Source organism: Bufo bufo, chromosome 3 (assembly GCF_905171765.1).
Source record: "Bufo bufo chromosome 3, aBufBuf1.1, whole genome shotgun sequence".
NCBI classification, from domain to species: Eukaryota; Metazoa; Chordata; class Amphibia; order Anura; family Bufonidae; genus Bufo; species Bufo bufo.
Window position 1 is genome coordinate 523,866,632 of NC_053391.1, and position 22,400 is coordinate 523,889,031.

Here is a 22,400-nt window from a genome sequence, read left to right on the forward strand (position 1 = left end):
TCTGAGGTGCTGGCGCTGACACAGCTGCATTGGCTACCTCTTCCTCCTCCCCTGCCTTCGCCTTGTGCTTCCACTTGTCTCCCGGCGTCAGTCGGGAATGCTCTCAGGAGCGCGTCTACCAGTGTGCGCCTGTAGTCGTGCTGATCACGCTCCAGTGAGGGAATTAAGGACGGCACATTGTCTTTATAACGGGGATCCAGCAGGGTGGCCACCCAGTAGTCAGCACACGTTAACCACCTCCGGACCGCCGTACGCAGCGACGCGTCCTGGAGGTGGTTGATTAATTCCGCCTGGACGCGCCGGCGCGTCCTCTCGCGAGACACGAGATTTCCTGTGAACGCGCGCACACAGGCGCGCGCGCTCACAGGAACGGAAGGTAAGAGAGTTAACCCCTAACAGGTATATTAGACGCTGTTTTGATAACAGCGTCTAATATACCTGCTTCCTGATCCTCTGATGGTCCCTTTTGTTTGGATCGACCACCAGAGGACACAGATAGCTCATCAATATGTAGCACCAAGCACCACACTACACTACACCCCCCCTGTCACTTATTAACCCCTTATTAGCTCCTGATCACCCTTGATCACCCCATATAGACTCCCTGATCACCCCCCTGTCATAGATTACACCCTAGTCATTGATCACCCCCCTGTAAAGCTCCATTCAGACGTCCGCATGATTTTTACCGATCCACTGATAGATGGATCGGATCCGCAAAACGCATACGGACGTCTGAATGGAGCCTTACAGGGGCGTGATCAATGACTGTGGTGATCACCCCATATAGACTCCCTGATCACCCCCCTGTCATTGATTACCCCCCTGTCATTGATCACACCTCTGTAAAGCTCCATTCAGACGTCCGCATGATTTTTACGGATCCACTGATAGATGGATCGGATCCGCAAAACGCATACGGACGTCTGAACGGAGCCTTATAGGAGGGTGATCAATGACAGGGGGTGATCACCCCATATAGACTCTCTGATCACCCCCCTGTCATTGATCATCCCCCTGTCATTGATCACCCCCCTGTAAGGCTCCATTCAGAATTTTTTTTGGCCCAAGTTAGCGGAAATTTTTTTTTTTTCTTACAAAGTCTCATATTCCACTAACTTGTGTCAAAAAATAAAATCTCACATGAACTCACCATACCCCTCACGGAATCCAAATGCGTAAATTTTTTTAGACATTTATATTCCAGACTTCTTCTCACGCTTTAGGGCCCCTAGAATGCCAGGGCAGTATAAATACCCCACGTGTGACCCCATTTCGGAAAGAAGACACCCCAAGGTATTCCGTGAGGGTCATATTGAGTCCATGAAAGATTGAAATTTTTGTCCCAAGTTAGCGGAAAGGGAGATTTTGTGAGAAAAAAATAAATATATCAATTTCTGCTAACTTGTGCCAAAAAAAATAAAATTCTATGAACTCGCCATGCCCCTCATTGAATACCTTGGGGTGTCTTCTTTCCAAAATGGGGTCACATGTGGGGTATTTATACTGCCCTGGCATTCTAGGGGCCCTAAAGCGTGAGAAGAAGTCTGGGATCCAAATGTCTAAAAATGCCCTCATAAAATGAATGTGGGCCCCTTTGCGCATCTAGGCTGCAAAAAAGTGTCACACATGTGGTATCGCCGTACTCAGGAGAGGTTGGGCAATGTGTTTTTGGGTGTCATTTTACATATACCCATGCTGGGTGAGATAAATATCTTGGTCAAATGCCAACTTTGTATAAAAAAATGGGAAAAGTTGTCTTTTGCCGAGATATTTCTCTCACCCAGCATAAGTATATGTAAAAAGACACCCCAAAACACATTCCCCAACTTCTCCTGAATACGGCGATACCACATGTGTGACACTTTTTTGCAGCCTAGGTGGGCAAAGGGGCCCACATTCCAAAGAGCACCTTTAGGATTTCACATGTCATTTACCTACTTACCACACATTAGGGCCCCTGGAAAATGCCAGGGCAGTATAACTACCCCACAAGTGACCCCATTTTGGAAAGAAGACACCCCAAGGTATTCCGTGAGGGGCATGGCGAGTTCCTACAATTTTATATTTTCTGTCACAAGTTAGCGGAAAATGATGATTTTTTTTATTTATTTTTTTCCCTTACAAAGTCTCATATTCCACTAACTTGTGACAAAAAATAAAAACTTCCATGAACTCACTATGCCTATAGGCGAATACCTTGGGGTGTCTTCTTTCCAAAATGAGGTCACTTGTGGGGTAGTTATACTGCCCTGGCATTCTAGGGGCCCAAATGTGTGGTATGGAGATTGAAATCAAATTCTGTAAAAAATGACCAGTGAAATCCGAAAGGTGCTCTTTGGAATATGGGCCCCTTTGCCCACCTAGGTTTCAAAAAAGTGTCACACATGTGGTATCTCAGTATTCAGGAGAAGTTGGGAAATGTGTTTTGGGGTGTCATTTTACATATACCCATGCTGGGTGAGAGAAATATCTTGGCAAAAGACAACTTTTCCCATTTTTTTATACAAAGTTGGCATTTGACCAAGATATTTATTTTTGCAAAATTTTACAACTGAAAGTGAAAAATGTCATTTTTTTGCAAAAAAATCGTTAAATTTTGATTAATAACAAAAAAAGTAAAAATATCAGCAGCAATGAAATACCACCAAATGAAAGCTCTATTAGTGAGAAGAAAAGGAGGTATAAACGAGCAATAAACGGTGAAAGTAGTGTAGGTCAGAAGTGTAAAAAGTGGCCTGGTCTTTCAGGTTGTTTAAGCTATAGGGGCTGAGGTGGTTAAAATGTGGGTAACACTGCTGTCGTTGCGCAGGCACTGCAGCATGTAGTCGCTCATGTGTGCCAGGCTGCCCAGAGGTAAGGACAAGCTGTACTCTGTGGGAGGTGTATCGTCTGCGTCCTCCGTATCCCCCCAGCCTCGGACCAGTGATGGGCCCGAGCTGCGTTGGATGCCACCCCGCTGTGAACATGCTTCATCCCCATCCTCCTCCTCCTCATCCTCCTCCTCCTCGTCCTTCAGCAGTGGGCCCTGGCTGGCCAAATTTGTACCTGGCCTCTGTTGTTGCAAAAATCCTCTTTCTGAGCCACTTCTAAAAGACTGGCCTGAAAGTGTTAGAGATGACCCCTCTTCCTCCTCTTCGTCCTGGGCCACATCCTCTTCCATCATCGCCCTAAGTGATGAGACATAGAAGTGGTATTGTAACGCCGATAAAGGCGTCATCGCCACTGGCCATGTTGGTGGAGTACTCGAAACAGCGCAACAGGGCACACAGGTCTCGCATGGAGGCCCAGTCATTGGTGATGAAGTGGTGCTGTTCCGCAGTGCGACTCACCCGTGCGTGCTGCAGCTGAAACTCCACTATGGCCTGATGCTGCTCGCACATCTCTCCAGCATGTGCAAGGTGGAGTTCCACCTGGTGGGCACGTCGCATATGAGGCGGTGAGCGTAAAGGCCGAAGATACGCTGTAGAGCAGACAGCCGAGCGGCGGCAGGATGAGAACGCCGGAAGTGCGCACAGATGGCCTGCACTTTATGCAGCAGCTCTGACATGTCGTGGTAGTTGTGAATGAATTTTTGCACCAATAAATTCAGCACATGCGCCAGGCAAGGGATGTGCGTCAAACCGGCTAGTCCCAGAGCTGCAACGAGATTTCGCCCATTATTGCACACCACCAGGCCGGGCTTGAGGCTCACTGGCAGCAACCACTCGTCGGTCTGTTGTTCTATACCCCGCCACAACTCCTGCGCGGTGTGGGGCCTGTCCCCAAACACATCAGTTTCAGAACGGCCTGCTGACGTTTACCCCTGGCTGTGCTGAAGTTGGTGGTGAAGGTCTGTCGCTGACCGGATGAGGAGGTGGTAGAAGAGGAGGAGGAAGCCGAGTAGGAAGAGGAGGCAAAGAATGATGCCCTGCGATCCTTGGCGGCGCAAGGACGTGCGCCAAACAGCTCTCCGCCTGGGGCCCAGGCGCCACTACATTTACCCAGTGTGCAGTTAGGGAGATATAGCGTCCCTGACCGTGCTTACTAGTTCACGTATCTGTGGTTAGGTGGACCTTGCCACAGATGGCGTTGCGCAGTGCACACTTGATTTTATCCGATACTTGGTTGTGCAAGGAGGGCACGGCTCTCCTGGAGAAGTAGTGGCGGCTGGGAACGACGTACTGTGGGACAGCAAGCGACATGAGCTGTTTGAAGCTGTCCGTCTCCACCAGCCTGAATGACAGCATTTCAAAGGCCAGTAGTTTAGAAATGCTGGCATTCAGGGATAGGGATCGAGGGTGGCTAGGTGGGAATTTATGCTTTATCTCAAAGTTTTGTGAGATGGAGAGCTGAACGCTTCCGTGTGACATAGTGGAGATGCTTGGTGACGGAGGTGGTGTTGTTGGTGGCACCTCCTCTGTTTGCTGGGCGGCAGGTGCCAACGTTCCTCCAGAGGCGGAGGAAGAGGCCAAGGCAGCAGAAGAAGGAGCAGTAGGGGCCTGAGTACTTTCTTGGTTTTGAAGGTGCTTACTCCACTGCAGCTCGTGTCTCGCATGTAGATGCCTGGTCATGCAGGTTGTGCTAAGGTTCAGAACGTTAATGCCTCGCTTCAGGCTCTGATGGCACAGCGTGCAAACAACTCTGGTCTTGTCGTCATCACATTGTATGAAGAAGTGCCATGGCAGGGAACTCCTTGAAGCTGCCTTTGGTGTGCTCGGTCCCTGGTGACGGTGGCTAGTAGCAGGCGAACTGTTTTGGCGACAGCTGCTCTGCTTTTGCACCCTGCTCCCTCTTTTGCTATGCTGTTGGCTCGGTCTCACCACTGCCTCTTCCTCCAAACTCTGAAAGTCAGTGGCACGACCTTCATTCCATGTGGGGTCTAGGACCTCATTGTCCCCTGCATCGTTTTCCACCCAGTCTTCCTCCCTGACCTCCTTTTCTGTCTGCACACTGCAGAAAGACGGAGCAGTTTGCACCTGTGTTTCGTCATCATCAGAGACGTGCTGAGGTGGTATTCCCATGTTCTCATCAGGAAACATAAGTGGTTGTGCGTCAGTGCATTCTATGTCTTCCACCCCTGGGGAAGGGCTAGGTGGATGCCCTTGGGAAACCCTGCCAGCAGAGTCTTCAAACAGCATAAGAGACTGCTGCATGACTTGAGGCTCAGACAGGTTCCCCGATATGCATGGGGGTGATGTGACAGACTGATAGGCATGGGTTTCAGGTGCCACCTGTGCGCTTTCTGCAGAAGACTGGGTGGGAGATAATGTGAACGTGCTGGATCCACTGTCGGGCACCCAATTGACTAGCGCCTGTACTTGCTCAGGCCTTACCATCCTTAGAACGGCATTAAGCCCGACCAAATATCACTGTAGATTCTGGCGGCTACTGGGACCTGAGGTAGTAGGTTCAGTAGGACGTGTAGCTGTGGCAGAACGGCCACGTCCTCTCCCTGCACCAGAGGCTCCACCAACACCACCACCACGACCATGACCGCGTCCTTTATTAGATGTTTGCCTCATAGTTAGCGTTCACCAAGAAAAGTAAAAAGTGGTTAAGTCTGATAAAAATAATTAACCGCCAATAAAAACCCTGATGTAGGGTATTGCACTAAATTATATTTTTTTAAACTCTATATAACAGCTGCATTTGTGGCCTAAATTTCACAATAACTTATGCACATCTAATCCCAGATGTGCAGTATATCAGAGGGATTTTATAACCCTAGTAACCAAAAAGCCGTATTTCTGGCCTAAATGTGACACTCACTTATGCACGTCTAATCCCAGATGTGCAGTATATCAGAGGGGTTTTTAACCCCAGTAAGCAAAAAGCCGTATTTGTGGCCTAAATGTGACACTCAGTTATGCACCTATAATCCTAGATGTGCACTATATGAAACAGATGGGGTTTTTTTTCACCCCAGTAAGCAAAAAGCTGTATTTCTGGCCTAAATGTGACACTCACTTATGCACGTCTAATCCTAGATGTGCACTATATGAAACAGATCGTTTTTTTTTTTCACCCCAGTAAGCAAAAAGCTGTATTTCTGGCCTAAATGTGACACTCACTTATGCATGTCTAATCCTAGATGTGCACTATATGAAAAAAAGTTTTTTTTTAACCCCAGTGTCTCAAAGCAGTATTTCTGGACTTGCAGATATTGACTAACTAAAATAAAAAAAGTTCGTTTTCAGTAGTAGTTGGCTCAGGGCAGGCTTAAAACAATTGTGCACTGCACCCACAAAACACATTTGCTGTACATCGCTGAGTAAAGAAGCAGTTTTTCATATGATATCTCCCTGATCTCTCCCTCACAGCAGCTGCAGCCTATCCCTACACTAATCCGAGCAGAGTGAGGGGCGGCGCTATGTGACTCCAGCTTAAATAGAGGCTGGGTCACATGCTGCAGTTGGCCAATCACAGCCAGGCCAATAGTAGGCATGGCTGTGATGGCCTTTTGGGGCAAGTAGTATGACGCTTGTTGATTTGCTGCTGTGCAGCCTTTCAAAAAGCGCCAAAAAAGCGCCGAACACCGAACCCAAAATTTAAGTAAATGTTCGGGTTCGGTTCCAGGTGCCGAAAAACCTAAAGTTCGGTACGAACCTGAACTTTACAGTTCGGGTTCGCTCAACTCTACCAGTGACCGAAAAAAAATAACTTTAATAAGTCAGTTAGTTGGGCGGCGGCGGCAGCCATTTAATGCAAGCTCAGTGCACCAACACTGCATCTGAGCTTTTGGAACATTGAAAATCACAATTTCTTGGGCAATATACAACATCTGGATTAGTCAGTGTGCAATTTAAGCTAGAAATACAGCCATCATTTTCTGGGGTTTTAAAAACACACTTTTTTTTGCCAAAAACCACAATTTTCCTGATTTGCAAGTGTTAAATTCAAGTTTAAAATATACAGCTTTCATATTCTGTTACCAAAAAAAACACTTTTTTGGCAATCTACAACATCTGGATTAGTCAGTGTGCAATTTAAGCTAGAAATACACCCATCAATTTCTGGGGTTTTTAAAAACATACTTTTTTGGCCAAAAAACACTATTCTCAGGCCTTGCAGCATCAGCACGTGTGAAATTACAGGCTTGTATACTGCTGTCAAATTCAGTTGTTAACCCCTTAAGGACTCAGCCCTATTTCACCTTAAGGTCTTGGCCATTTTTTGCAAATCTGACCAGTGTCACTTTAAGTGCTTATAACTTTAAAACTTATCCAGGCCATTCTGAGATTGTTTTTTCGTCACATATTGTACTTCATGAAACTGGTAAAATGAAGTAAAAAAAAAAAAAAAATTATTTATAAAATAAATACCAAATTTACCAAAAATTTGTAAAAGATTGCAAATTTCCAAGTTTCAATTTCTCTACTTCTATAATACATACTAATACCTCCAAAAATAGTTATTACTTTACATTCCCCATATGTCTACTTCATGTTTGGATCATTTTGGGAAGGATATTTTATTTTTTGGGAATGTCACAAGGCTTAGAAGTTTGGAAGCAATTCTTGAAATTTTTCAGAAACTTTCAAAAACTAAATTTTTAGGGACCAGTTCAGGTCTGAAGTCACTTTGCGAGGCTTACATAATAGAAACCACCCAAAAATGACCCCATTCTAGAAACTACACCCCTCAAGGTATTCAAAACTGATTTTAAAAACTTTGTTAACCCTTTAGGTGTTCTACAAGAATTAATGGAATATAGAGATACAATTTCAAAATTTCACTTTTTTGGCAGATTTTCCATTTTAATATTTTTTTCAGTTACAAAGCAAGGGTTAACAGCCAAACTAAACTCAATATTTATGGCCCTGATTCTGTAGTTTACAGAAACACCCCATATGTGGTCGTAAAACGCTGTACGGGCACACGGCAGGGCGCAGAAGGAAAGGAATGCCATACTGTTTTTGAAAGGCAGGTTTTGCTGGACTGGTTTTTTTTACACCATGTCCCATTTGAAGCCCCCCTGATGCACCCCTAGAGTAGAAACTCTATAAAAGTGACCCCCTCTAAGAAACTACACCCCTCAAGGTATTCAAAACTGTTTTTACAAACGTCGTTAACCCTTTAGGTGTTCCACAAGAATTAATGGAAAATAGAGATACAATTTCAAAATTTCACTTTTTTGGCAGATTTTCCATTTTAATATTTTTTTTTTCCAGTTACAAAGCAAGGGTTAACAGCCAAACTAAACTCAATATTTATGGCCCTGATTCTGTAGTTTACAGAAACACCCCATATGTGGTCGTAAACCGCTGTACGGGCACACGCAGGGCGCAGAAGGAAAGTAATGCCATACGGTTTTTGGAAGGCAGGTTTTGCTGGACTGGTTTTTTTGACACCATGTCCCATTTGAAGCCCCCCTTAAGCACCCCTAGAGTAGAAACTCCAAAAAGTGACCCCATTTTAGAAACTACGGGATGGGGGGCAGTGTTGTTGGTACTCGTTTAGGGTACATATGATTTTTGGTTGCTCTATATAACACTTTTTGTGAGGCAAGGTAACAAGAAATAGCTGTTTTGGTACCTTTTTTATTTTTTGTTATTTACAACATTCGTCTGACAGGTAGATGTGATATTTTTATAGACCAGGTTGTAACGGACGCTGCGATATGTATACTTTTTTTTTAATGTAAGTTTTACACAATGATTTCATTTTTGAAGCAAAACAAATCATGTTTTAGTGTTTCCATAGTCTGAGAGGCATAATTTTTTAAAAATTTTTGGCGATTACCTTGGGTAGGGTATGGTTTTTGCAGGATGAGATGACTGTTTTATTGGCACTATTTTGGGGTGCGTGTGACTTTTTGATCGCTTGCTATTACACTTTTTGTGATGTAAGGTGACAAAAAATGGCTTTTTTTACACTGTTTTTATTTTTATTTTTTTACAGTATTCACCTGAGGGGTTAGTTCATGTGATATTTTTATAGTACTAATCCCCTAATCTGGCTCAGGAGGAACTGTTCCACTAAGCGAGAGTTCGTCAGGCAAGCGGCTGACCTACGTGTTAGGTTCCGCCAACGTGGATACCCTGATAAGGTCCTGAGGCGGGCTTTTAGGTTTGCACTACACGCAGATAGAGCGTCCCTCCTCACTCCCAAACCTAGTGCTGTGCAGACTTCAAACATTATTCGCCCTATCACAACCTATGACAGGGCCTCAGGGGATATTAGGGAAATCCATCAGAGAAATTGGGGCATCCTTTTACTGGACCCGGACTTGAGAGAGGTAGTGGGCGACTATCCACACATCACCTACCGTCGCGGCCGCAGCCTTCGCGACAGGCTGGTGCCCAGTGAATTCATGCCCCCTACTCTGTCTGATTCTACTTGGCTCAAATCCAACGTGAAAGGTTGTTACAGGTGCAGTGGCTGCATTGCCTGTCCCTATGTGAAATCTGGGAAGGTCTTTAGCAGTGCAGTCACTGGCAAGGAATATTGTATACATCATTTCATCAAATGCCAGACTCGCGGTGTCATATGCCTTCTGTCATGTGAGTGTGGCAGGGGGTATGTGGGCAAAACCATCCGCGAGTTCCGCAGACGAATTGGGGAGCATCTAAACGACATAGCCAAGGCTAAAGACACTCCTGTGGCTAACCATATCCATAACCATCACAACGGAAAATCCTGCATCTCGGTTATGGGCATTGATCGCATTTTACCCCCAAAACGTAGGGGAGATTGGGATCGTGCTATCTTACAGCGGGAGACACGCTGGATATATTACTTAAAAACTATGGCCCCTTTGGGCCTCAATGAGCAGCTAAATTTTGGCTGCTTTTTATAAATTTCCCATCTCCTTCTCCCCCTTCTGGTGTTCATTCCCTTATCTCTATGCTCTCTTGGCAATCTGCCAGTCAGCTCTCCCTGGGGCCGGTGTCTCCTAAAGCCTGCCTCTAATAGTTCAGTTTTAATAACATTGTTGTTACCAGGGGATCCCTCCAACTATGGGCCCCAATTGCTGCCATTGCTGTCGGTAATCACTATCTGACACTCTGGTCGCTTTGTGCTTAGTCCCGCCCCCTGTTTATACGTACAACCGCTCCCACTATGATGAGGTGTTTGTGGGATTGGCTTGCTAACGGCGATGCGCTCTGCAGTCGGCCGGATTCCGATCATGTGTTCAGTCACGTGACGTGTGACGTCATGTCCTGGCGCCGCACACTCCGGACGGCATCGTCCTGGTATGCTGGCTCACTTCCTTGCATTCCACCGGACACGTGACTTCCTGTTACTGGCGTCACGTGACCGGAAGTGGGGCGGCACAGGGAAACTGGCGCGATTCTTGGTACGTTTGAAAAGGCGCTGACAGGTGAGCACCCCTTGCCGACAGCCCTATTGGATTATACACATCCTGGGGTCAGACCTTGACTCTGACAGGTATCACCCACTGGTGAACCTGCATTCTAGCTAAGAGGGTTGCTGTGGCCACTCAATGGTGTTGTGTCCGACTGACCATTCACCTGCGATCATTTTGACTGACCTCAAGCTAACTCTCCCTCCATCATCGGTATTTTATAATACAAGCCCCATCCATAGTCTTGTTATTACTGAATTTGTCTCCCCTGAAGAGTTCACTCACGGAATGAAACGTGACATGTCGAGAGTACCCATATAGGGTTTATTAGGGATTCCGCCCGCATAGGGCTAGGTATCCGGACGGGGACGCCCCTTGCGGGGCAAGTTCCTTGTATAGATAAGTAGGGCGTACTAGGCCCTGTCCCTCACTCAGGGTCTTCTAGGGCTATTGCCCTGTTGTTTCCAACCATACAGGGGCGAATACGCTTGGCACCTTCCAGCATGGCGACCTACCAATAAAGTCCATCTCCACCTGAAGCAACGTCTGAGAGAACTCTCGGTCCACCTCTACATCTGGATGAGACTGTTCCTGTTTTTTTGGTATCATTCACCATACTGTGTATGTTTAGTCTAGGCCCTTTGGGCTGTTTCATTGTTGTTTGTCACAGAGGTTCTTTCTCTAGCGTCTATTATTTTATAAAGCATCTATATATTAAATGTTAAGTTTTACCCCCTTGTCCCCTTAGGGGATTAGTACATTTGCCATATCATTTTGGGAGTAAATAGGTCCAGTCGTCAAACTTGGCCTTTCTTGAGTTTTCTGATATTTTTATAGAGCAAGTTATCACGGACGCTGCGATACCTAATATGTATACTTTATTTTTATTTATGTGAGTTTTACACAATGATTTCATTTATGAAGCAAAAAAAAACATGTTTTAGTGTTTCCATAATCTGAGAGCCATAATTTTTTCAGTTTTTGGCGATTACCTTGGGTAGGGTATGATTTTTGCGGGATGAGATGACAGTTTTATTGGCACTATTTTGGGGTGCGTGTGACTTTTTGATCGCTTGCTATTACACTTTTTGTGATGTAAGGTGACTAAAAATTGTTTATTTAGCACAGTTTTTATTTTTTATTTTTTACGGTGTTCATCTGAGGGGTTAGGACGGTGATATTTTCATAGAGCCGGTCTATACGGACGCGGCGATACCTAATATGTATTTTTTTTTTTATTTATGTAAGTTTTACACAATAATATCATTTTTGAAACAAAAAAAAAATCATGTTTTAGTGTCTCCATATTCTGAAAGCCATAGTTTTTTCAGTTTTTGGGCGATTATCTTAGGTAGGGTCTCATTTTTTGCGGGATGAGATGACGGTTTGATTGGAATTATTTTGGGGTGCATATGACTTTTTGATCGCTTGCTATTACACTTTCTGTGATGTAAGGTGACAAAAAATGGTTTATTTAGCACAGTTTTTATTTTTTATTTTTTACGGTGTTCATCTCAGGGGTTAGGTCATGTGACATTTTTATAGAGCCGGTCGATACGGACGTGGCGATACCTAATATGTATACTTTTTTTTATTTATGTAAGTTTTACACAATAACAGCTTTTTTAAAACAAAAAAAATGATGTTTTAGTGTCTCCATATTTTGAGCCATAGTTTTTTTTTATTTTTGTGGGCGATTGTCTTAGTTAAGGGCTAATTTTTTAAAGGATGAGGTGACGGTTAGATTGGTACTATTTTGGTGGGCAAACGCCTTTTTGATCGCTTGCTGTTGTACTTTTTGTGATGTAAGGTGACAAAAAAATTGTTTATTTAGCACAGTTTTTTTTTTTTTTTTTTTTTTACGGTGTTCATCTGAGGGGTTAGGTCATGTGATATGTTTATAGAGTCGGTCAATACGGACACAGCGATACCTAATATGTATACTTTTTTTCCCCCCCTATTTTCTACCAATTTTTTTTTTACTTTATTTGGGGAAAATGACGTTTTTGTTTATTTTTACTTGAAACTTTTAATTTTTTGGGGGGGGAAACTTTATTTTTTTCACTTTTTTTTTCACTTTATTTTTTGTCCCACTTTGGGACTTGAACTTTTGGGGGTCTAATCCCCTCTACAATGCATTCCAATACTTCTGTATTGGAATGCATTGGCTGTATAAGTAATACTGTGTGTATTACTCATACAGCTTCCGGCCTGTGAGATCCAGGGGGCTGGATCTCACAGGCTCGTCACCGGAAGGCAGTGCAATGCCTTCCTTAGACATCGCGCTGCCTTCCATGCAATCGGGTCCCCCCTACAGACGCATGGGGACCCGATGGCACCGCCACACCATGTAATAGCCGCAAACCGCAGGTCTGAATTGACCTGCGGTTTGCGGCGATCGCCTACACGGGGGGGTCACGGGACCACCCCGGCATTGTGACAGGATGCCCGCTGAATGATTTCAGCGGACATCCTGTTCCGATTAACCCTTGCCGCGCCGCAATCGCGTTTTAAAGTTAGGATGTACCGGTACGCACTGGGTACTTAAGGACTAGGGGAAACAGGGCGTACCGGTACGCCCTAAGTCCCTAGGGGTTAAACAAACACTCGTTTAGGCAAAAAAATATTAGTTGGCAGCCTTTGATGCAGATGTCAATGTAAGATACACCCTTAATACATTTGGGTTAGATTCAGAGATTTGAAATTCCACCATTTGGTGCACCAATATTTAATTCAGGCCTACAGTGGTTCAGGCCATGTGAGATACACCCTTTACATACAGGGGTTTGATTCAGGCATTTGAAATACAGCCATTTTGGGCAAAGAAATCTTTAATTCAGGCCTACAGTGGGTCAGACCGTGTGAGATACACCCTGTATATAAAGGGCTTATATTCTTTCATTAATAAAACACCCTTTTTGGGGCAAAATACACAATATTTCAGGCCTTGCAGCATAAGCACGTTTGAAATTCCTGGGTTATATACTGCTGCCATATTGAGTTATTAAACAAACACCCGTTTGGGCAAAAAAGTTTATTTGGCAGCCTTTGCTGCATATGTCATTGTTAGATACAACCTTAATACATTTGGGTTAGATTCAGAGATTTGAAATACTGCCATTTAGTGCACCAATATTTAATTCAGGCCTACAGTGGTTCAGGCCGTGTGAGATACACCCTTTACATACAGGGGTTTGATTCAGGCATTTGAAATACAGCCATTTTGGGCAAATAAATCTTTAATTCATGCCTACAGTGGGTCAGGCCGTGTGAGATACACCCTTTACATACAGGGGTTTGAGTCAGGCATTTGAAATACAGCCAATTTGGGCAAATAATTCTTTAATTCAGGCCTACAGTGGTTCAGGTCGTGTGAGATACACCCTTTACATACAGGGGTTTGATTCAGGCATTTGAAATACAGCCATTTTGGGCAAAGAAATCTTTAATTGAGGCCTAGTCTGGTTCAGGCCGTGTGAGATACACCCTTTACATACTGTCGTTCTTTTCTACTATTAATTAAACACCCATTTAGGGCAAGATCCTAAATTCGAGAAATATGAGGAGAGCGTCAAATAAGGGACGTGGCCCAGGTTGTGGTGCTGCTGGTGGAGCTCCTGTTGCAGGGAGAGGATGTGCTCGATCTGTGCCAGCTACACTCACAAGTGAAACACCTTCCTCAGGTGCGAGTAGGCGACAGAACCTGCAGCGGTATTTTGTCGGGCCTAATGCGGCTCTACGAATGGTGAGGCATGAACAAGTACAGGCGATAGTAGATTGGGATGCTGACAGTGGATCCAGTTCCTTCACATTGTCTCCCATCCAGTCTCCTGCTGAAAGACCACAGTTGGCACCTTCAGCCGATGTCCATCAGTCTTTCACCTCACCCCCTTGCAAATCAGCCAAGCAGTCTGATCCCCAAGTTATGCAGCAGTCTCTTCTGCTTTTTGATGACTCTGTTAGCAGGGTTTCCCGGGGCCATCCACCTAGCCCTGCCCCAGAAGTGGAATAGATTGAGTGCAACGATGCCCAACCACTTATCTTTCAAGATGAGTACATGGGAGGAACATCGCAGCACGTCTCGGATGATGACGAAACATAGGTGACAACTGCTGGGGCTTTCGAAAGTGTGCAGACCGACAAGGAAGGCAGGGGTGACGACTGGGTGGAAGATGATGTGGGGTCCTCGACCCCACATGGAATCAAGGTCATGCGAGTGACCTATGTAGTTCGGAGGAAGAGGCGGTGGTCGCACAAAGCTATTAGCACAGCAGAACAGGGAGCAGGGTGCAAAAGCGGAGCAGCAGTCTTCTAGACAGTATGCCTGCTACTGCCCTCTGCAGCAAGGGACCGATCACACCAAAGCCAGCTCCAAGGAGTTCCCTGGCGTGGCAGTTCTTCAGACAATGTGCTGACGACAAGACACGAGTGATTTGCACGCTGTGCAATCAAAGCCTGAAGCGAGGCATAAACGTTCTCAACCTGAGCACAACCTGCATGACCAGGCATTTAAGTGCAAAGCACGAGCTGCAGTGGAGTAGACACCTCAAAAACCAAGAAAGGTCTTTGGCCTCTCCTGCTTCCTCTTCTGCTGCAGTCTCGGCCTCTTCATCCACCTCTGGAGTGACAGTGCCACCCCGCAAACAGAGGATCTGCCAGCAACACCAATACCTGGGTCACCAAGCATCTCCACAATGTCCTAAGAAAGCGTTCAGCTCTCCATCTCCCAAATGCTGGAGATGAAGAGGAAGTACTTCCCTACCCACCCGCGATCTCTAGCCCTGAATGCCAGCATTTCTAAATTACTGGCCTTTGAAATGCTGTCATTCTGTCTTGTGGAGACGGATAGTTTTAAAGGCCTTATGGCGGTGGCTGTCCCACAGTACGTTGTGCCCAGCCGCCACTACTTTTCAAGGCGTGCCATCCCTTCCCTGCACAATCAAGTAGGGGACAAAATCAGGTGTGCATTGCGCAACGCCATCTGTGGAAAGGTGCACCTGACTACGGATACGTGGACCAGTAAGCACGGTCAGGGACGTTAAATCTCCATAACAGCACACTGGGTAAATGCAGTGGCGGCTGGGCCTGAGGCGGATAGCAGTTGGGTGCATGTCCTTCCACCACCGAGGATTGCAGAGCGCTTCAGTTTGCCTCCTGTTGCTTCCTCTTCCTACTCTGCTTCCTCATCCTCTACCAGCTCCTCATCCAGTCAGCGTAACAACTTCACCACCAACTTCAGCACAACCAGGGGTAAACGACAGCAGGCAGTTTTAAAACTTATCTGTTTGGGGGACAAACCCCACACCGCGCAGGAGCTGTGGATGGGCCTTGAACAACAGACCGATGAGTGGTTTGTGCCAGTCAGCTTCAAGCCCATGCCTGGTGGTGTGCGATAATGGCCGAAATCTCGTAGCAGCTCTGGGACTAGCCGGTTTTAAGCACATCCCTTGCCTGGCGCATGTGCTGAATTTGGTGGTGCAGAGATTCCTTAAAAATTACCCCGATATGTCAGAGCTGCTGCATAAAGTACGGGCCATCTGCGCGCGCTTTCGGTGTTCTCACCCTGCTGCTGCTCGCCTGTCAGTGTTGCAGCGTAACTTCGGCCTTCTCGCTCACCACCTCATATGCGACGTGCCCACAAGGTGGAACTCCACCTTGCACATGCTGGCCATACTGTGCGAGCAGCAGCAGGCGATAGTGGAGTTTCAGTTCCAGCACGCACGGGTGAGTCGCTCTGTGGAACAGCACCACTTCACCACAAATGACTGGGCCTCCATGCGAGACCTGTGTTCCTTGTTGCGCTGTTTCGAGTACTCCACCAACATGGCCAGTGCCGATAATGCCGTTCTCAGCGTTACTATCCCACTTCTATGCCTCCTTGAAAAAATGCACCTGGCGATGATGGAAGAGGATGTGGCACAGAAAGAGGAGGAGGAAGAGGGATCATTTTGTAAGGGTTTCCGGCCAGTCATTCCCAAGTGGCTCCAAGGGTGGATTCCTGCACCCACAAACCCAAAGTACACAATTGTCCAGCCAGGGCACAGTTCTGGAGGATGACGAGGTGGAGGATGAGGAGGAGGAGATGGAGGAACCATGTTCACAGCAGGGTGGCACCCAGACCAGCTCATGGCCATCATTGATGCATGGATGGGGGGATACAGAGGACACAGACGATACACCTCCCACAGAGGACAGCTTTTCGTTGCCTCTGGGCAGCCTGGCACACATGAGCGATTACATGCTGCAGTGTCTCCGCAACGACCGCCGAGTTGCCCACATTCTAACTTGTGCTGATTACTGGGTGACCACGCTGCTGGATGCCCATTACAAGGACAACGTACCGCCCTTCATTCCGTCACTGGAGCGTGATCGTGAGATGCGTGAGTACAAGCGCACGCTGGTAGACGCGCTGCTGGTGGCATTCCCACCTGACAGCGGGGGCACAGTGGAAGCACAAGGCGAAGGAAGAGGACGAGGAAGAGGTCACCAACGCACCTGGGGCACCACCAGCACCTCAGAAGGCAGGGTTAGCATGGCCGAAATGTGGAAAAGCTTTGTCAGCACGCCACAACACCCAGCACCACCAGCTGTTATGGAACGTCTTAGCAGGAGGCAGCATTTCAGCAACATGGTGGAGCAGTATTTGTGCACACGCCTACACGTACTGAATGACGGGTCTGCCCCCTTTAACTTCTGGGTCTCCAAATTGGGCACATGGCCTGAGCTTGCCATTTACGCCTTGGAGGTGCTGGCCTGCCCTGCAGCCAGTGTATTGTCTGAACGTGTGTTTAGCAGGGGGCGTCATCACAGAAAAGCGCAGCCGTCTGCCCACAGCCAATGTGGACAAGCTCACGTTTATTAAAATGAACCAGGCATGGATCCCTTAGGACTTGTCCATACCTTGTGCAGAATAGACATCTATACCGGCACTAACCAGCCATTGTTATACTGCAGCGCAATTGCTTATTCTTGTATTTTGGATATTTTACACTCTAAAAAAAATTAAAACCAAAAACCTGTGTTGGCTACCTCGTCCTCCTCCAACGCCGCTTCCACCTACACCGCTACGTCCATCGCCTCCTCAAACTCCTACTCCATATGGAACTCCACTTCATAATACAATTTTTTTTTTATTTGTACGTATTTTTTTTATATCATTTCACTACTTTATCAGTTACATTTTCTGGGGAAATTCAGCAATTTTTGGGTGTATAGTACCACTGTTATACCAAAAAATATATAATTGTCTTTTACATTTTAGATTGAAATTAAAAAATTTTTGGGTGTATAGTACCACTGCTATACCTAGTAGGCCGGTTAAAAAAAATTGTCATTTACATTTTCTGGTGAAATTCACAAATTTTTGGGTGTATAGAACCACTGCTATACCTAGTAGGCCGGTAAAAAAAAAAAAAAAATTGACATTTACTTTTTCTGTGAAATTCATAAATTTTTGGGTGTGATGTACCACTGCTATACCTAGTAGGCCGGTTAAAAAATAAAAAAAAATTGTAATTTACATTTTCGGGTGAAATTCACCAATTTTTGTGTGTATAGTACCAGTGCTATACCTAGTAGGCTGGTAAAAAAAAAAAAAAATGTCAGCTACATTTATTTGGTGAAATTCACAAATTTTTGGTTGTGATGTACCCCTGCTATACCTAGTAGGCCAGTTAACAAAAAAAATTTAAATTGTAAGTTACATTTTCAGTTGAAATTCAACAATTTTTGGCTGTGAAGTACCACCTAGTAGACCGGTAAAAAAAAAAAATAATAATTTTATTGGCAGTTACATTTTCTGGTGAAATTCAGCAATTTTTTAGTGTAATATACCCCTCCTCTACCTAGTTGACAGCTTAATAAATTTCAATAATTTTTATTTTACATTTTCAGGTGACAATAAACAATTGTTTTCTGTCATAGACAGGTTAATACATTTCTGTAATTTTTCTGTTACATTCTTGGGTTGACATTATACAATTTTAGACGTGAATAAACCCCTGCTCTGCATAGATGACAGGGAATAAAATTTCTGAAATGCTTCTTTAATTGATGCGCGCCCCCTCCTTTCATTCAATGCTTAAACTTAAACAAGTTGAACCACATTTGCTGCTATACTCTTTTGGACAACATTTGCGCCTCAATAGCTTTTCCCACATTTCCGCTTGACTCTTTTGGCCAATATTTGGGCTTCTGTAATTTGTCCCACATTTGCGCCTCAATAGCTTTTCCCACATTTCTGCTCGATCCCAAATTTTTATTTATAAATTTATCTCCCTTAAATTTGGTCTCTTTTTCTCACGCTCCCTCTCTGGCCTGGAACCCTGATTCCCTGCCACCCGTGATCACCATGGAAGGCTCATAAAAGAACATCGAAATTTCATAGAGCAGATATCAAATTGGATCGTGAACATCACGGGGACGTGCGAAATGGTGGGGCAGTAAGTATGCACACGCCTACACAAACTAACTGACAGGGGTCAGCCCCTGCAACTTCTGGGTCTCCAATTTGGACACATGGCCTGAGCTTGCCCTTTATGCCTTGGAGGTGCTGGCCTGCACTGCAGCCAGTGTATTGTCTGAACGTGTGTTTAGCACGACTGGAGGGCTATATTTCCCAATGTTTTGGGGTGTACCCTAATAAATAAAATAAAAAATAATAATTTTAACCAAAAAGCAGTGTAAGCTACCTCCACCGCCACTTCCACCTACACCGCCACATCCACCGCCTCCTCAACCTCCTACTCCAAATGGACCTGGTCCTCCTAGATCAAGATTATTATTTTTTATTTTTACGTATTTTATGTTATTTTAAGTCATTTCCCTATCCACATTTGTCTGCAGAGCACTTGCCATGCTCTTAACCACATTTTGACGACATTTGCAGCCCTCTAGCCTTTTTCCATGACATTTTTACAGCCATTTTAGTGCTCAAAAGTTTGGATCCCCATTGACTGCAATGGAGTTCGGTTTCAGGGTCAAGTTCGGGTCCCAAACTTAAACTTTTTTCCGAAGTTCGGCCAAACCCGTCGAACCCGAACATCCAGGTGTCCGCTCAACTCTAACGATAAGTTTTAATTTATGATAAAATAATTAATTAATTGCACCATGTTGCGGTGCATATAGTAAATCATATAGGTTTAAAAAATGTTTTGAGGCAACAGTGTGAAAAAACAACACAATTCTTCTTGGAATTTTGACTTAATCCATTGCTTACACTAGATACACTTTCTTCCTGAAGAGCCACATGTTTTAGGTGAAACGCGTAGAAGCCATCTAGTAGGAATAATTCAGCAAGAATTTCTTCAGAAAGATAAAGTGAGGGTATGCTTTAGACCAGGCCCAAGGTATCCAGAGGCTGTGGGTCGCTCTTTTCAGGGCGAGTGCTCCGACACACAGCCATGCTAGATTTCCCCAACCTGAGATAGTGTTTGCTAGGGAAAATAGCGGCAGGCTGAAGCGACTTAGGAGTACCGCCATCTACATCGACCCCCAGCTGGTATACAGGGTGAATACTGGCCATCCAACCCTATCTTGCATTTTTTTAGTTACCACCTTTCTCAATTGATTTTTAAATGTATCTGAATAAAAGTTATATTATATCCTTTTGAAAAGGCACACTCAGTTTACACAGAAGAATTTTGCATATATTGTTAATTTTTTATGGTGTTTACTACACAAATCACATATTAACCTTATTCTGTAGCTCAGTAAGACTATGGGAAAAATTTATTTATATGGTTTTTGTTATGCTTTACTACTTTAAAAAAAAAATCTAATAAAAAAAAGATTGCTTTGTGCCACCATATTCTGACACTGATAACTTTCTTTTTATTTTTCTCCTGATGGAACTGTGTAAGTTTTTTTTTTTTTTTTTTCCAGTATCATTTTTGGGACCTTCTGACCATTTTTATTCAAATTTGAATGGATTTAAGTTGACTACGAAATGGCAAGAAACTCGGATTTATGGCAAATGACATTTTTCCTGAAATTCGGATCAAATTCCAGTTTGCTAACTTCAATTTGCTCAACACTAATTATATTCTAATTATATACTAATATACTAATATTTTAGGACTATTGGATGCTGAAGATAGGAGAACCCCATCTTAGGCCTATTGCACACGACCGTCTGGCTTTTTCAGTGTTTTGCGATCCGTTTTTCACGGATCCGTTGTTCCGTTTTTTGTTTCCGTTGTGTTTCCGTTTCTGTTCCGTTTTTCCGTTCCGTTTTTCCGTATGGCATATACAGTATACAGTAATTACATAGATAAAATTGGGCTGGGCATAACATTTTCAATAGATGGTTCAGCAAAAAACGGAACGGAAACGGAAGACATACGGATGCATTTCCGTATGTGTTCCGTTTTTTTGCGGACCCATTGACTTGAATGGAGCCACGGACTGTGATTTGCGGGCAATAATAGGACATGTTCTATGTTAAAACGGAACGGAAAAACGGAAATACGGAAACGGAATGCATACGGAGTACATTCCGTTTTTTTTGTGGAACCATTGAAATGAATGGTACCGTATACGGAACGCAAAAAACGGCCAGTAAACGGGAAAAAAAAACATCCGTGTGCAATAGGCCTTAGCCTGTTTGCCCTTCCAAATCAAATATGAAATCAGTACATCAAGGTTCCAAAATTTTGGGTGGAATCCAGGTTATACTATTTCCATCAAAGAGTAACCATAGATGTCAATTATATTAGAAGTCTTACTTAATCTAAATCTATATGTAAAGAGAATTAAATTAGGTTAATACAGTCCTCACCTTTTCTAGACACCAGGAGCAACTCCATAGAAGGTCAGACTAAGTATCTTAATTTGTTTACATAAAAACCAGGGTGCTTGGTCCTCCTAATAACTGACTATAAATAAATATATTCATATTATATGCAACTAGCTGTTGCGCCCAAATCTGTGCCTGAAATACATCTAATATAGGCATATTTCAGCTTAATAAATGACCCCACAAGTACCTAAACAGATCAAGTACACTCCTTCATGGCAACAATAGCCCCTAAATGGCAGTAGGTTCTTTCAGCAGCATAATGTGTCCAGCTACACTGCAATACAATTTCAGGGATGTTTTCAGAACATGACAAGAGTCCAAGGTATTGACCTGGTCTCCAAATCCCCCAGATTTCACTCTAATAAACATCTGGGGAATATGCTGGGAGAACAAGTTTGTTCCATGGAGGTCACACCTTGCACCTAAAGGACTTTTAAAGGATTTTCTGCTAATGTCTTGGAACCAAATTTCACAGCGTGCCTTAATCTCGTGGAGTTTATGTCTCAATGAGTCATAGCTGTTTTGTTAACACAAGTGGGACATACACCAACAGAGGCAGGTTACTTTAACCCCATATGTATAGTGCATGTTATCCAAAGTGGAGTGGACACCATAACTGCTGGTTACCTGCTGTTTCACCCAGCAGACACCCGTGCTGATGTCTGCAATCTGCCCCTCATATGACAAATGTTTGTTTTGATTAATACTGTCCATTTCTCTCAACATTAGGCTTATGTGTATGGGAACATTTAAACTTTCCTATGGAGATTCTGTCAGCAAAACATACAAACACCCCATCCCCCTTATCAGCATTATATTTTCTTGGGAACTAAAACCTCAAAAAGATACAGTATACTGATCACTATGGTAAAATGTGTTTTCTATGTAAATAACTATATATATGTCAACACATATTTGTATATTTATGTCCTAAGAAACATGTCTAATTTCTAATAAACCCTCCGTGGAGTTTTTGATAACTTAAATTATATTGCTCTAAAATAGGTATTATACGCTATGTTACTTTGTTCATTAGGTGATTTCATTAAATTTGACTTCTGTCTATATAAGGTTTGCAATAGTTTTTAGCTGCATGCAACATTTCTAAACTATTTTCTTAATTTTACAGTGGCAGATGTCTCCAGCTTTGCAAACTATAGCTTAGAAGGGCACATACAAGGAATAATGAAGAATAAATGTGTTAAGGAAGATTAAATGGTCATTTTTTACTGAAACGTCAGTCATCAGTGCTATACCCCATATGCTCATGTTCTTCTAGATCTACTTACTATGTAATTTGGTCACAGAAGT